This window comes from Solenopsis invicta, chromosome 1 (genome assembly GCF_016802725.1).
Source record: "Solenopsis invicta isolate M01_SB chromosome 1, UNIL_Sinv_3.0, whole genome shotgun sequence".
Lineage (NCBI taxonomy): Eukaryota > Metazoa > Arthropoda > Insecta > Hymenoptera > Formicidae > Solenopsis > Solenopsis invicta.
In genome coordinates this window covers 989,643-1,004,499 of record NC_052664.1, presented here as the reverse complement: position 1 = coordinate 1,004,499, position 14,857 = coordinate 989,643, and the positions used below count along the sequence as shown (strand labels likewise).

The 14,857-nt window shown below is 31.6% G+C and overlaps 1 protein-coding gene across 2 annotated transcripts in view; it reads right to left on the bottom strand.

Annotated features, from left to right (window-relative positions):
* LOC105202925 (5-hydroxytryptamine receptor 1) overlaps nt 1–8,791 on the bottom strand; it is a 492,922-nt gene extending 484,131 nt beyond the window's left edge. For both annotated transcript variants that reach the window (XM_039452417.1, XM_039452412.1), the window contains exon 1: nt 8,100–8,791. The gene's annotated coding sequence lies outside the window, so the exon portion shown is untranslated. The remainder of the gene's footprint in view (nt 1–8,099) is intronic.
* Between the last annotated feature and the right edge of the window lie 6,066 nt (nt 8,792–14,857).

Here is a 14,857-nt window from a genome sequence, read left to right as displayed (position 1 = left end):
AACCCGACTGAGTTAGAATGGAACATGGTCAAAAGAGTGTTTCAATACTTAAAAGGCACAAAGTCATTGGGACTAAACTACCTTGGCAGACGAGATGATCTGGTTGCATTTTCGGACGCGAGCTTCGCAGACTGTAAGAACTCAATCTCCACTTGTGGTTATGTGATACGACTGTTTGGCGATACGATCTCATGGAGAACAACAAAACAAAGCTATGTAGCTCTTTCTACCTGTCAGGCCGAATATGTGGCAATGAGTCAAGTATGTCAGGAGACGATCTCAATAGATAAGTCAATCCAAAGAATTTTGAACGATAGTTTTCTTCCAGCTACTTTATATTGTGATAACAGAGCTGCAATCTTTTGTGCCAAAACAAGCGGTGGGAACAAACTAAGACACATGACTGAAATACACGAAGACTACGTTAAAGAATGTGTAAAGTGCAAAAGAATAGTAGTCGATTGGGTGCCAACCAAGGAGCAATGGGCTGACATAATGACAAAGCCACTGAGCTTCGAGACTCATACGAAACTACGTGACAAGATACTGAATTACGACTGTTCCGTTTTCTAAACTTACAAATTGATCACTTTAATAACTGTTCTCATAATTGTTTTAGCGTAATTGTTTATTTAAATTGTGTAGATTGTCAGCAGACCTTAACATTCCTTTATGAGTTGCAGATGTACGTAATAAGTAAATTCGGAATTAATCAACATATAGTCTAAAGGAGTTTGACCGAAGAGTTTCCCAAAGAAATGAATTACATACAAAATTTGTAGTGTAAATGTTGAGAAATTTAGTCCATTATAGTTTACTTTCAGATTGTATTCGAGTTAATGATAAAAATTTGTATTGTAACCGAAATAAAATGACAGTATAGTAGTCTGTAACAATATTTTATTAGAAAATTAGATAATATAGCGGAACTCTGTTGAGAGTATATGATTGGACGCAAGCGACGACTGTAAACCATGATTGAGGAAACAGGAGGGTGCAACCTCGGGAGGGAGTGTTGAATTTGAATCTTAGCGCCGAATGCGCTCCCGTTGCGTAATAACTCGGTTGACCCTTTCCTGAGTTCTGGCGCTTGCATCGCTCACGTTGGGTGACGCAATGATATACATTCATTCCAAAGGAGGAAGGCGTCCGTGTCAGAAGGATAATAAACGATCTTAAAAATACAAACTGTGTTGTTATCTGTGTTGTTACCTGTCTTTCGTAAAATAAAGTCAAAATTATTATTACGTGGTTTCATTCTATTTAAAACAATAAAAAATCGTAATCTTTTCTACATATTTAAAAATGATTGAAATTTATATAACTATACAGTTTAGTTGTTTAGTAAAAATGATTAAACATACTTTATGTATTAGTATAAAATATAAATATGTGTAATATATATTAATAAGTTAGAGAAAATCGTATAGAATTTTCTGAAATATAATGTCATATGGCTATCATCATTTCTGTGAATTAGAGAAAATTCTTTCAGTGTACTTTATTATCTAAAAAATAGATTCCAGATTTTTCAACTAAATAAAATTTATTCTTATCCTAAATAAAAAATTGAGAGAGGTTCTTATATTAGCATTTTAAATAATAAATTAATTTGCTCTAATGGTTGGCATGGACGAAGGAGGAATTCAAAATGCAGCCACCGTCACTTAATGAGCTTTCGTCTTGAGGATAATTTTTAAGAGGATGAACCCAGAGCTGTACGCGAATTGTAGTATACATCATGAATATCTTTAGACTCGCCCTACTGTGTGTGCGTGAATGAATATGACAGGTGAAAGGGTGAAAGAAAGGGGATAGAGAAGAAATCCAGGCAAAAGGAAAAGGCGGTAGAAGGGGTGAAAGAGGAAAACGGTAAGATTTAAATGCTAATACTAGGTAGAAATAGTTTAAATTTTGTATTTAACTAGAGAAATTCTTCGAGCGGAAAATTAAAAAGAAGCGATTCTCAGTATTAAAAACAGAGCTTGCCATAAAATTAATGTTCATGTCCATTTCCCTCTTTTTTCTCGCTCTCCATGTGATGGCTAAATGCTTTTTTTTTTTTTAAGTAAAGCTGATAGTTGAATGTTACATATCATTGTCAAAAAGCGCAAAACAGCCAAGAAAAACGTTTCTACCAACTTTGTAAAAATTAACAAAAATATTTAAATTTTTGAAACTTAAAACGATGCACTAAAATTAAATATTAATGTAATTTAAGAAATTCTTTTTTGCGTTCTTCTTGTTTTTATGAAAGACAACGTTTCCACACTATGACGTTTCGCTTTAAGAACTTTTTCATTTTTTGATCTACTTTAATATCTGTTGATGCCTGCAGCAAGACATAAAATGCGGCGCAGTTAGTAGATAAATGTAAAAACAATATCGGCGTCAAATTTACGAGCGTTATCATCCAGGAGTAAGCGTCAGAACACAGACAATGAAAATGCACATGCAGATATAAAGAAAATATACGAATATGTACCATGTCTAACGCGAACTGGATGTCGCGTTCATATCGAGTTTATGTCTACCGATGTCGTATCTCACTTGTACAGAGAATATGTATAGCTTTTCCGGAATGTATATGCAGTTTTTTCAAGAGAAAGTACAGTAAGATAATGAAAATTTTTATTCCATTTTGTTTCAATAACAAATTAATGTATATGAAATATGCTGAAATATATCAATTTTGTTTTTAAGAAAAATATATAATTGTAATAAAATGAACAGTGCTCTTTCAATTCCTTGATTAAAACAGCAAAAAATTTTAAAATAGGAATAGGCATTAAATGGTACATTATTTTAAAAATATTCTAATTTTCTCTAAAATCATGTATATCTTACTTCTTAAATAGGTTTTCAAAAAATTGCATTTGGAAGTCTTGGACATTGACAATCGAAAACTCGTAATTTACGGTAATAGAAAAGTTTACTTTAGAAAAAGTTTGAAATTAACCTTTACCAACATTTATATAATAACGAGATACTTTTCTTGATTAATCATCTGTACAAAAAAAATGTTGTAAATATTTTAGAACATTTCCATCGTTACTTACTCATCCATTACTTTCTGACATTAATTTTGCATAACATTTGGCTTTGTGGCATAAATTGTACTTTTCAATTTTTCTAAAAAAATATACTATATTAGAAAATAGCAGATAATTGAATTACATTGAATTTTCAATTTTGATATGTAAATTTCTAAATGTGATTTTTTTTAAAACACTTATTTAAATTAAAAAAACAAGACATAAGGATGTATTAAATATTAGATGAAAATGGTAATAAGTGGAAATTTCATATAAAGAATCACAAAACCTGCAATGTATCAAACTTAATCGTCAAAACATTGATTAAAAAAGATATTAATTAACAAAAATATTAATTAACAACTATGATGTTGTAAATTTCCAAGTGTAGATAAGCATTGAAAAACGCGATGATAGGCAATAAGTATTGAAACGTTGTGAGTTAGTTATCTAATTTTATAGTCACGCCGAAACAAAGAATATGCATGCGTAGTATTTAAAATGTTATTAACAGTTAATAAAGCAACTTTAGTCTACACAGTTGAAATTAATAGTAATATGGAAAAATGTATGACAATTTATGAAAAATAGTTATATTCTCAATAAATTAAGTCACTTTTTGAGATTGTACACATCTTTAAAACAAAGTATCACTGGGAATTCATACTGCCAATTCAAATTAAAAAAGAAAAATGTGTTGAAAACAGCAAGATTGAATTTTTCACATTGATACATTCCCTTTAAAAACAAAACTGATGTCTTTCAGCACATTTCGGAAGTCGATTACAAAAAATTGGAATGGATAGTTTTTGTTTGCTTTCCTATATATGTAATATTGTGTACACATACATGCACGCGTATACATATGTACACATAAAGTCAGTGTTATATTTTATAAAACTACCGTTGCTCTCAAGCTTTTGTAAACAAACTATAAACTTTTTAAAGCGTTGAATTTTGCCTTTTTTTATTTGTGTATGTTGACAGTCACTAAATTCTTCTACTGCAATTGAGGAGTTCTACAACGCTGTCTCAATTTGCTATATATCCTAGTCACATTCCAGTACGTGAAAACGTATCGGAGAGATTTCCTGTGCGGCGAACGTGTGTGAACAGATAGCTGAGAAATTTTTCTTTCCTAGAAAGATTTTTCGCGAATCATGTTACGCATTGTCACACGTGACGACAGTCAATCGATGTTCTTATTCATCGTAAAATTTCGGGAATTTATTAAAAAGTTCAAAAAAATTTTTTTCACTTTAACGATGCTTTTAATAAAATAATAAAAAGTTTTCTATAATATGTGTGTTGTCACGTAATAACTTTTTTGCGAAATTCAAACTGTATCACATCTCGCTGTCTTCCTCGGTTGTTAACTATCTTCAACTTTCACTTTCTTTCTATAATTGTAAACTTATTTTTTAAATTCTAAAATTCTAGCTACTAAAATGCTTCTCTTTCCTCCGTTTCTCTCATTCCTTATAATATCGTTCTCTTTTCTTTTTTTCCTTTTTACCGTATAACTATTATATCTACTACTTTTTTTTCGGGAGCACCTGAATAATTCACGTCAGCAATTTCGGCGAAGCATCCGGAAAATGGTCGCCCGATTTGTACGTGGGCAAAATTTATATCAAAGTTAAAATTTGACTATCGTGCTTGTTTAAAATAAATGAAGATATATTATTTATCGGCTACTAATATCGGATATGAAAGGTTTCAAAAATAAAATTTCTAAGAAAAGGTAAAAATTTATTTGAACTAGATTGAATTACAGTGGAAATGAGTAATCTCGAATAATCTTGTTTTTATGATTTAAGGTATTCAAATAACGTCGAAATAACCATCATATGTATAGGACTGTATGAAAACCTGTACGTACATTATAAAAAATCGCGGCTGCATTAATGCTGTAGCAATATGAGTTAGTAGTGAGCGATATGACGTATATACTGCGCATGTACTGCCCAACGTAACGATAATTAATAGTGCCATAACATTACCATGATATTTCCATTTGTTTTGAAGCTTTCGTGCAATGACGAGATTGTCGCTGAGATTGTCACGGAAAAATGACTAATCGCTTGAAATTTCTCTTGCTTTCTATATAAATAATTCTTTTTAACGGCGTTTGATAAATATAATCGTTCGATAATTTCTTTCTCAAGTAATTTTCAGATAGAGGAGAGTTACCGAATGCATATCATTAAAGTTACTTTTTCATTTTATTTTCTATTTATATTTCCCATTTATACATATATTGATTTGTACGCAAATAAACGCTGGAAATTGTAGCTTGATGAAGCTTAATAATACTTTTAAGTACTACAGTGTTTAACCTTTCACCAATAACAAATTAATTTACTGAAATCCTTGCAACTGCAGAAGATTACGTGATTTAAGCAACCTGTCGTTTAAATAGCATCTGTAGATCTATTAATGTACTCTTGTATTATCTTTGAAGGAATCGTATTTAAATCAAAATTAAAGTAGTTAAAAGTATAAGAAATTGTTGATTAATTTTCATTAATAATTCAATTAATAATTTATGTCTTGAAAAAGATCAAATATTTAATAATTAATAAATAACAATAATAAAAAGATAAGAATGTAAAAAAAAAGCTAACAATAAGATGAATTTACTTTTGCAATTGAGATATTTTTGTTCCTATAAGTTATTTTAGTTTTACTATTATCACTTATATTAGTTTTACACGAGGGGAAATTCACAGCCGGCATTGGTGTACAAAATTTCGGCAGTGGACTGCCGAAAAAAGTAAGCAGTGACCTATAATATTGACGGCATTGTCGTCAGTGGTTGGGGAGTGGTGAGCTCACTTCAGAGTCGGTTTTTCGATCATGGGGTTGAGCACAAAAATTTCAAATAGGGTACATAATTAGCACATAAAAAGCACTTAATTTTGGCATAAGTGGCGTTTCGATTTTTTGTGGTGGGGGTGCTAACTTAACAGACATTGTTATTTTTAGTATTCTATTGTTTGAAGTTAGGTATACCTATGCATAAGACATCACATAATAATGTGCAATTACAGTAAAATGTATAGAATTTTTAAAGAAGAATGTTTAAAATTTATTTTGATTACAAACAAATACAATATCAAGGTCATTATTTTGATTATTTTTATTATTATTTTTAGTGTTCCATTGTTTGAAGTTATATGCATAAGACAGCACATAATAATGTGCAATTACATTAAAATGTATAGATACAGTTCGTAAATAAAATTTTTGGAAGTTTTTTGTATAATTGTGTAGAATACTTCGGGAAAGCTTTAGAATTCTTGTGCAGGCATTGGCGTATGATAATGGGCACGCGGTAGTGTTCATAATTGCATGGCATTGCCTTAATTTTAATATAGGATTGACGGCATTGTAGGCATTGACTAACAATAAGCATTGTCGGCAGTGTACAAAAATGTCGGCAGTGTTTTACAGCAATGCCAAAAATCGGCATTGGTGTACAAAATTTTGGGTTGTGAATTCCCCCTCGGTTTTACATTATTTATTATAATAAAAATTGTGATGACTCATTTAAGAAACTTGATAGATTGTGTAAAAGTATCAATTTTATTTTTATAACTGTAAATATGTACATTTAATAAATGTAAAATCTTTTAAAATAAACTTTCAAAATTAACATAAATTGTATTTAATTGTTTAAATTTGCAAAACGCAAAAAATGAGGTGTAATCTGTTGCATTTTTGTCCATATATTTCTCATTTCGCATTTGTTTTCTATTTTTGTCACTAAATATTTGTTACATTATTAAATAAAAGTATAAAATGTTAATGAGATATAATTTAGGAGATCGGAATGCATTCAGTACATATGCCCTATTTTACTTTCTTAAATCCTCTTTCAGTGTTAACATAAATATACATAAAACTTTATCGTAGATGATAAAACTAAAATTGACTATTTAATAAATTTTTAAAAATGCCATGTCCTTCATGTTCGCAAAGTACAGTTACGATGTAATTTATACCTGTACGGTTAACGAGATTGCAAAGCTGCTGCATCCTCTCGTGGATTGAGAAGAGATTGCAGAAATAATATTATGCTCGTAATTGCAGTTCGCGAGTGCGATTGCAATGTTTTTATGTTATTTACATATTCAAGCTGTACGATATACAATCGTAACATGTAGAATACACATGTGAAATACACATAAGAAATATTATGAGTTTGATGAAAGTCTAAATTGCAAATGTTTCACTATATTTCATCAATACTTTTGCTATTATGTATTTTAATTTGATGTATAACCTATTTAATTTATTTCAAGTACTTTCGTGCAATAAAATTGCTTCACTGCTTTTACTCTATTGTAGTACTTTTATCAGTTGTTCAGTGGTAATGAGCGCCATGCTAAAGTATATTAAAATTATATTATCGTTATCTGTTTCTCGAAATACTCGTAATATACATACACGCATGCGACATATACGATGCGATTCTATTGAACTTTTCGACATCGTGACTTGGCTTGGTTGAAATAAACTCTTAAAAAGCCTTAATCAATTATTTCCGCGTTCTTCAATGAGCGTTGAAACAAGAAGCCGCTGACTCCGACCACTGTACTTATTCCAATATAAATATTACAATGTGATACGATTACGCGCATCCTCAATCAAGATCAAATAGAATTTTCATGAAGGGTTTACGTTCACTCCGAAAGAACAACATGTTCGTATAAGCCTTGCGACGGGCGATTTTGTACTCGTACGAGCTTCAAACGAAAAGAAAATTCTTCACAGAAAATATATTTGAGAACGTGATATAGCGTTGGCAATCGAGAACGCTTTCGACATATGTTTCTGACCGTACGATTCGAGAGACTGAAATGTTCGAAATCGATACGAATTTTATGGAGATACAAAATAGCGCCATAGAGCGCGAATCAGTTTTATTCCCCTTTCACGATTACATCCGAAACTTTCGCTTTCCCCCTTCCCCAGAGAGAACGTGTGAATAATATAGGAGTCGCGAACGAGTAAAAGGGGGAAAGAATTAAAATAAAAATGAAGAAGTAATTCACATACCTGTCGCTGTATTACCTCGGTTGTACGCGAGCACTGCGATAGGCCGTGGAACCCAGAATTCACGCTGTCACTCCGTTAAAATCAATCGACGATGTTCGTACCAGCTCACGGGATCGCCGCGAATAGGCAGTAACAGGTAGTAGCAGCAGAAACAGCAGTTTTTGTTCAAGAAGTCGATCGCTCCAGATAAGTTTTGCAGCAACGCTCTTTAATAATTCAACCCTTCTATTTTCTTATCCGCTTATTCGTCCGCTCTTATCTGACCGCTTGTATCAATTTCGGCACCTCGGAGGAGAGTCTTGAGAAGTGCAGTGCAACCGAACTCGGACTCCTTCCAGATTGCCGATAGCTCGTCGTCACTCTTCTTCGTAGATCGAAGCGTTCACAGCAAACTCTATTTCTCATACGATGCAGTCGCATCCTGTTGCTTCTTGTTACACCAATGGAACGATGAGATTTTGCATTAAATTTAAACTGATCGCTATGATTAATAGGAACACGACTGACCAAGATGATGAATAAGAAGGGGGAGAAATGGTACGAAGAAGAGTGGAAAAGAAGAAAAGTGCTTGCGAAAGAGAAAAAAAGAAGTGAGAACACGAACACTCTCGCAATTCGCAACACTGAGTATGACGCAACGCAATCAGGTCGACCGAACGTTCGCCGAGTTACTAAATACGGAGGGGGATTTCTACCGCCAAGCTGTGGATCCACCTCGTGCGGCGCAAGCGCTGCGTCGCGCCGTCAAGCTGCGCGGTGTCCTGTCCGGAAAGGACAGGCTCGTGGTAACGCCCTGTGTAGAGAATTCGTTTTCACGCGCACTTACGTGTTACGTACGTAGGATACATTTTAAGGAAAATTAATCCGAGAATCACCATTTCGGCATTTCGATTTGCTCCAAGTAAAAAGAACAATAAAAGAATCGAAAGTACGATCTGGATGAAACGACCGTACGTACGGCGACGGTCCCCATTCATGATCCAGAAGAGAAGATAACGTCTCACCTTCGTAACGATAGGTAGCTTTGATACTTGGAAGCGCGAAATGTCTGAAATCTAAATATATCTTCCATAACATAACGTACACGAGAATGCACTTCTACTGCATCGTATCGTGGATTTTTTGATAGACGTGAGACTTTTTCTTCCTAACGAGAAATGGTGCAATGTGAATGTGAGTGCGAAGGACTAGATAAAGGACGTTCCAAGCGGATAGAAATGTCGGTTGTTTCAATAAGAAGAAAAGAGCGTATGCAAATCTCTCCTTCAGCTCATATCAGAGACATTGAAGATTGACTATTGCAAATTGAAGATTAGAATTGAAGATTAATCGGATAATTTGAACTTTTACTAATCCCTTTCCTTCTGATTCATTAAATTCTAAATCTCCAATTTGCAAGCCTCAATCTCGAATGCGTAACGCGATATGGACTTAACTATTAAAGGATTGAATCTTCTTTGGATTTGCACGATCTCGCATTTGAAAGAATCACTTTACTTTCGTGAAGTAAAGTTTTAGTATCTGTAAACGGGATAGCGAGCTGTAGATTTGTAGAAGGTAAGTAATATAAACTTTGTCGTAGCATTTGCAGGCGTCGACCGTTGTAACATTTTCTAGGACTTTCGCGTGGTCTTCTTTCAGAGTTAAACGAGCGGTCTCGGGCATAGAAGCGATTAATTCCAAAATAATTTGAAACGATCTTACGATTTCGCGCTACAAAGAAATGCCGAGGAGGAGGAAAGTTGACTCATCGAGTCGAGTTGAGCTTTTGAAACGAAAATTTGCATCGTCTCTTCAACTAGTTCGTTCCTGTAACGCGACGTGACATCACAACAGCGAGATAAAATACTCCATGAAAATGCTTGACTCGACAAACTATGAGAGATTATTCCGCCGAGAGACTTTCGATTATTCGTGCGAAAGAAAGCGATGGATAGTAGCTGAGGAAGCTTGTTAGAAACCGCTCCTTAAATTTCTCATTTAATACTTTGAAGCGTGATGTGTCACTTACGTCACACATCTTTCAAAAATTAAAAGAAAATATTTTCTTTACTTTCGATTTCTTTGCAACTTAATACTCAGTAGGGTATTATTGGAATTACTGAATTCAAATTCGAAATCAAAACATGCACAACGATTAACCTAATATGGAGACTCAGACAAATTTTAGTGTGAAGTAAAATGTACTATAATGAACATTTTCTCCAAAAACTGGATATTTGGACTAAAAATACAAAAGGTCATATTTTAATTATTGATTTCTGTTTTTTTTTTTTTATATTCTTGTGACAACACTATACGTCAGCAAGTTAATTTCTTTATGTTTACAATGTGCGACCTCAACAATTCCGGTATACCAACTTTCTAAAAATTCATACATAAGAAGGAATGTATAGTATGCTTCAAAGAGTTGAAAAAAATTTTCATTCTCAGTTTATAAAGTGTTAAGAATTATTCATCAATCAGTTTCGTTTCAGAGAACCGAGAGTGAGTTTTCTTATGCTCCTTTCTTTTTTTATAAAGCTGTCATTGTTGCGAAAAAGTTTGTCCCCAAAAGTTTGCCGCCTAAAATATAACCTCGGATTTCTTTCTGCATCATCCTTCATATATACGACGGAGATCGAGAGACTCGATTACCGGAGACCATCCGTCATTCATTGACGGAGCTTGGGGATGCTACGAAAGCTGACTTATTATGTTAGTCTTAATTTACATTTATTTTGTTATTTTATTATATATAACATAAATTCTGGAATATAAAAATATGAATATTGCATGAAGAACTTTTATAAATGGGCAAGAATATCTTCGTTTTAACGTCGATCTCTTTAGATCTTCTCAAAAATAGCTAGACTGCTTAAATTTTTTTTCGTCTGCTTTATATTTGTCGACACATGCCTTCTGTGCTTTTAGTTATAGATTTTTTAACTAATATTAACCAGATATTTGCATTCGCAGCAACAAGTGTTGGAAGAATCGAGCCGAGGTGATACAGTGGTAACACTCATCGCACCGAATTATCCATGTTATTCGTAGTCTCTCACTTCTGAATACTCATTGTATCGCGTTCTCGTTATCATTGTGAAACAGACACACTTACACACACACATACATAACTCCACACACAAACACAAACACACACACACACACACACACACACACACACACACACACACACACACACACACACACACGTGCTCGCACGCGCGCGAACACACATATACACAATGTGTTGTACGCTATATAATGTTCAGGAGTTGAAGTGGCTCGATTGTGCGCAAGGGTTTCGATTGGCGAACTAGCTCCATTAACGTGCGAATAATACCGAGTGCGATGAGAAACGTCTCACAGATTTACCTGTCACGATATAAGAGATACTACATCATTGTGGTGTACGATCGTAGTGATACAACAGTGCAATATTTAAATCTGTCAAGGTTAATCCATACAAATTGATATACAAATTATTTCCTTGTAATTATTGTAAATGCTTTATTATATTGTATCGTTTTATTTAAGAAACTATTCTTGTATATTTCAATTATTTTATTATATCTATTTAATTATCTTATCTAATAGAAGTATAAGAAAGGGTGGATATTTGTAAGTTTCTTAAATCGTATCTTTTAATATATTGAATTAATAAATGAAAATAATTAAAAATATGAAGAATTATTAACTAATGTATTAAAATGTATAGATATCGAAATAAAACTTGAATAAAGCCTGAATTTATTTTTGCAATACTGATATATTTTTATTCATATAAGTTTTGCTTATCAATTTTACATAAATATCAATTTTAACGACATAATTATTTAATATCATTTATTGTAATAAAATTTGTAATTATATGAGAAAATTAATAGTTGAATTTTTTTTTAAGTGTTGTTGTTGTAAAACATGTTATAATTATAATCAACAAAATTTTTATCTATATTAATCATTCTTATTTATTTCACATTCTGTCACTAAATGCTGCATATATTAATAAAAACATAAAATATTGGTAAGGTGTGATTTAAGCAACCATTGTGCATTCAGCAATTGTGACGCAGAGTTGCGCGTTTATTTTCTGTATCGAAGACCTAGGTTTAAATCGTACCGATCAGAAACATTTGAATTTATTCAATCGCCATCTCTCGGAAGGTAAAATGGTAAATCATTAAGAGTATCTTGACAACTTCTCTAATTAGATCGTTTGAAATTGGTGTTTAAACTGTAAATCTCGTATATCTGAGAAAAGGGTCTGGTAATATCTATTAAACGTATTTTAAGCAAATTAGTACAATATTTTGTAAATATTACAAAGTACAATATTAATGATCAACCGTTTGGTAATAATTACAAAATATTTATAATAGCACAACTAATGTTTGGTTGTTACATCTAAACAAATTAGTACTTATATATAACGAAATTATTTGATAATATTAAACACATTAATAATTTTGCAATTATTGTCAAATTGTATGAAGCTTTATCAACTGATTGGTAACTATTACTAGATTATTTAGTAACAATTTGTCATTTGCAATAATGGCTCGTATTCTATTAGATAAGAACCAAAATTTATATGTTAATTACAAAAAGTGCATTAATTAGGTTTCAGTATGCATTTTACGATATGTAAGATTATTTCATTGCATGAAAATAATTTAACCAAACTATATTTGTATACATGTAATATATAATATTGCAAATATATAATGCTGTATATTGTGAATGTAAAACTAAATTTATGTATGTATGTATACACACACACATATGTATATATGCATACACATACGTTTATATTTATATACATTATAACTAAAGCATTCAAATTAAATAAACAAAACAGTTTCCATCGCTTGAAACATGATATAATTACATTTTTTCATATCTAATAATTTCGAAATTTTTATTAAATTTAATTCTGTTTAATCATGTTTATGCAGTAAGATAATCTTATGCATCGTGAAATATCCATTTGGCGATAGTGTCGATTGCGAATCGATATATTTGCAAATCGAATACTCGGTTTCACATACGTAAGATATTAAGGATTAATTGCCACTTTTTTAACTACTCGTATAACATACACTTCAAAGTTCAGCTAATAAATTACATTTCGCAGCAAATACCTTTCACCTTTAATAGCCAATTTTTTAGCACAGAAAAGTTTGAACTAGACACTGATGTTTAGTTGATATTACTAAGTCATTTTTTTTTGCTACAAGCACGTTTCATAGGTAGTAGATGACAAAAATTCTTAAAAGATTACCTATAATTTATCAAAAAAGACTAGTTTCGAGATAATTAATTTTTTAACATCTTCGTTATCATTCCAGAGCGATGCGTTAATCCCTCAATTTACTTAAGAAGCTTATCTCAAGCTTCTCTACTTTCATGAAATATCCTTGCTTCTTTTAATGCATTTGAGTCGCTTTGCGATGGAGTCAAATATCTTTATTTCAGTTCGTTTCAGACGGTAATTAGGCCTAGAATATTATGCTTTCAGTATGGTAATATACGGTTCGTTGAAAATTATATATCGTATAACGGTATTAGTTCTGTAATCCGTGATTCTCGACATAATTTTGGTACGATACTCAGTATAGATATTTAGGAGCGAGAAAAGCCAAACGAAAGCATTAAAACTTAAAAAAAAATAGTTGAATAATTTAAATATTTAAATCTAAGATCTTTACCTTGTCAATTAAAAATAAAATCTGGCCAATGTGTAAAAAGGAAATGAGAGAGAGAGAGAGAGAGAGAGAGAGATTGCACGATTTGCAACTTCACGCTTATAAATAATTTCTTATTTTATTTTCCATAAAATTTCGTAAGAACACATTTTTTCATTACATGAAGCAAACCGAAAATAGGAAATAAAGAAAGTGAATTTAAACCCAATCATGATATGCTCGCAACAATTCACACATCCAAAGGTAAAAGGCCTCTTAAACCTGTCGATCGATAAACCAACCTCAATGGCGGAAAGATAGGGTAGTAGGGTAGTAGGTAGATAAATGCAGCGAGAATAAAATGATGCTTCCCGAAATTTATTGACATAGAATGCGAGCAATATTATGCATTAAATTTAAATCTGAGACGTAATGTAATAACTTTTATTACGTTAATATTTTCTATCATATACGTACTATCGACCTTTTTAATTAAAATATAAAACCAAGTCGTAAAATTTAAAACTTAATTATGATATAGTCGGAACAATCTGTAGTACAAATTACTTGCAGAAATAATTTTCGTAATAAATCTTTAACGGTAAGTAGATTAATAAAATACAAATAACCAAGCTTAAATTTAAAAAATGTCTCTTACTTTTGAATGCTTAGGAATAAGTAAATAATTAATGAATTTAAGAAGAGCATGTTTTGATTAAAAATGACAACTTTTCATCAAAATCAAAACAAATAAAACGATCTTTATTTTTTAATTTAAAAAGTTTTAATTTAGTTTAACTTTTATAATTAACATTATACATAATTAATATCAGTTTAATAATTTATAAAAATTATTATTTCATTAATTTAAGAACTTTTAATTAAAATCATGTAACAAATGTAGAATATTGTAAATATATTTTATTATTTGTTTCATTTTTTCTATGCTACTCATTAACCAGTTTTAATTTTGTGATTTGTTCACCACGCCATGAGTTATCTATAATTCCAGCGGCGTGCTTATAATATTTGTAAAATAAAATGTACTGCACAATGGCTAAATAAATTATAAAATATATTATTACAGAG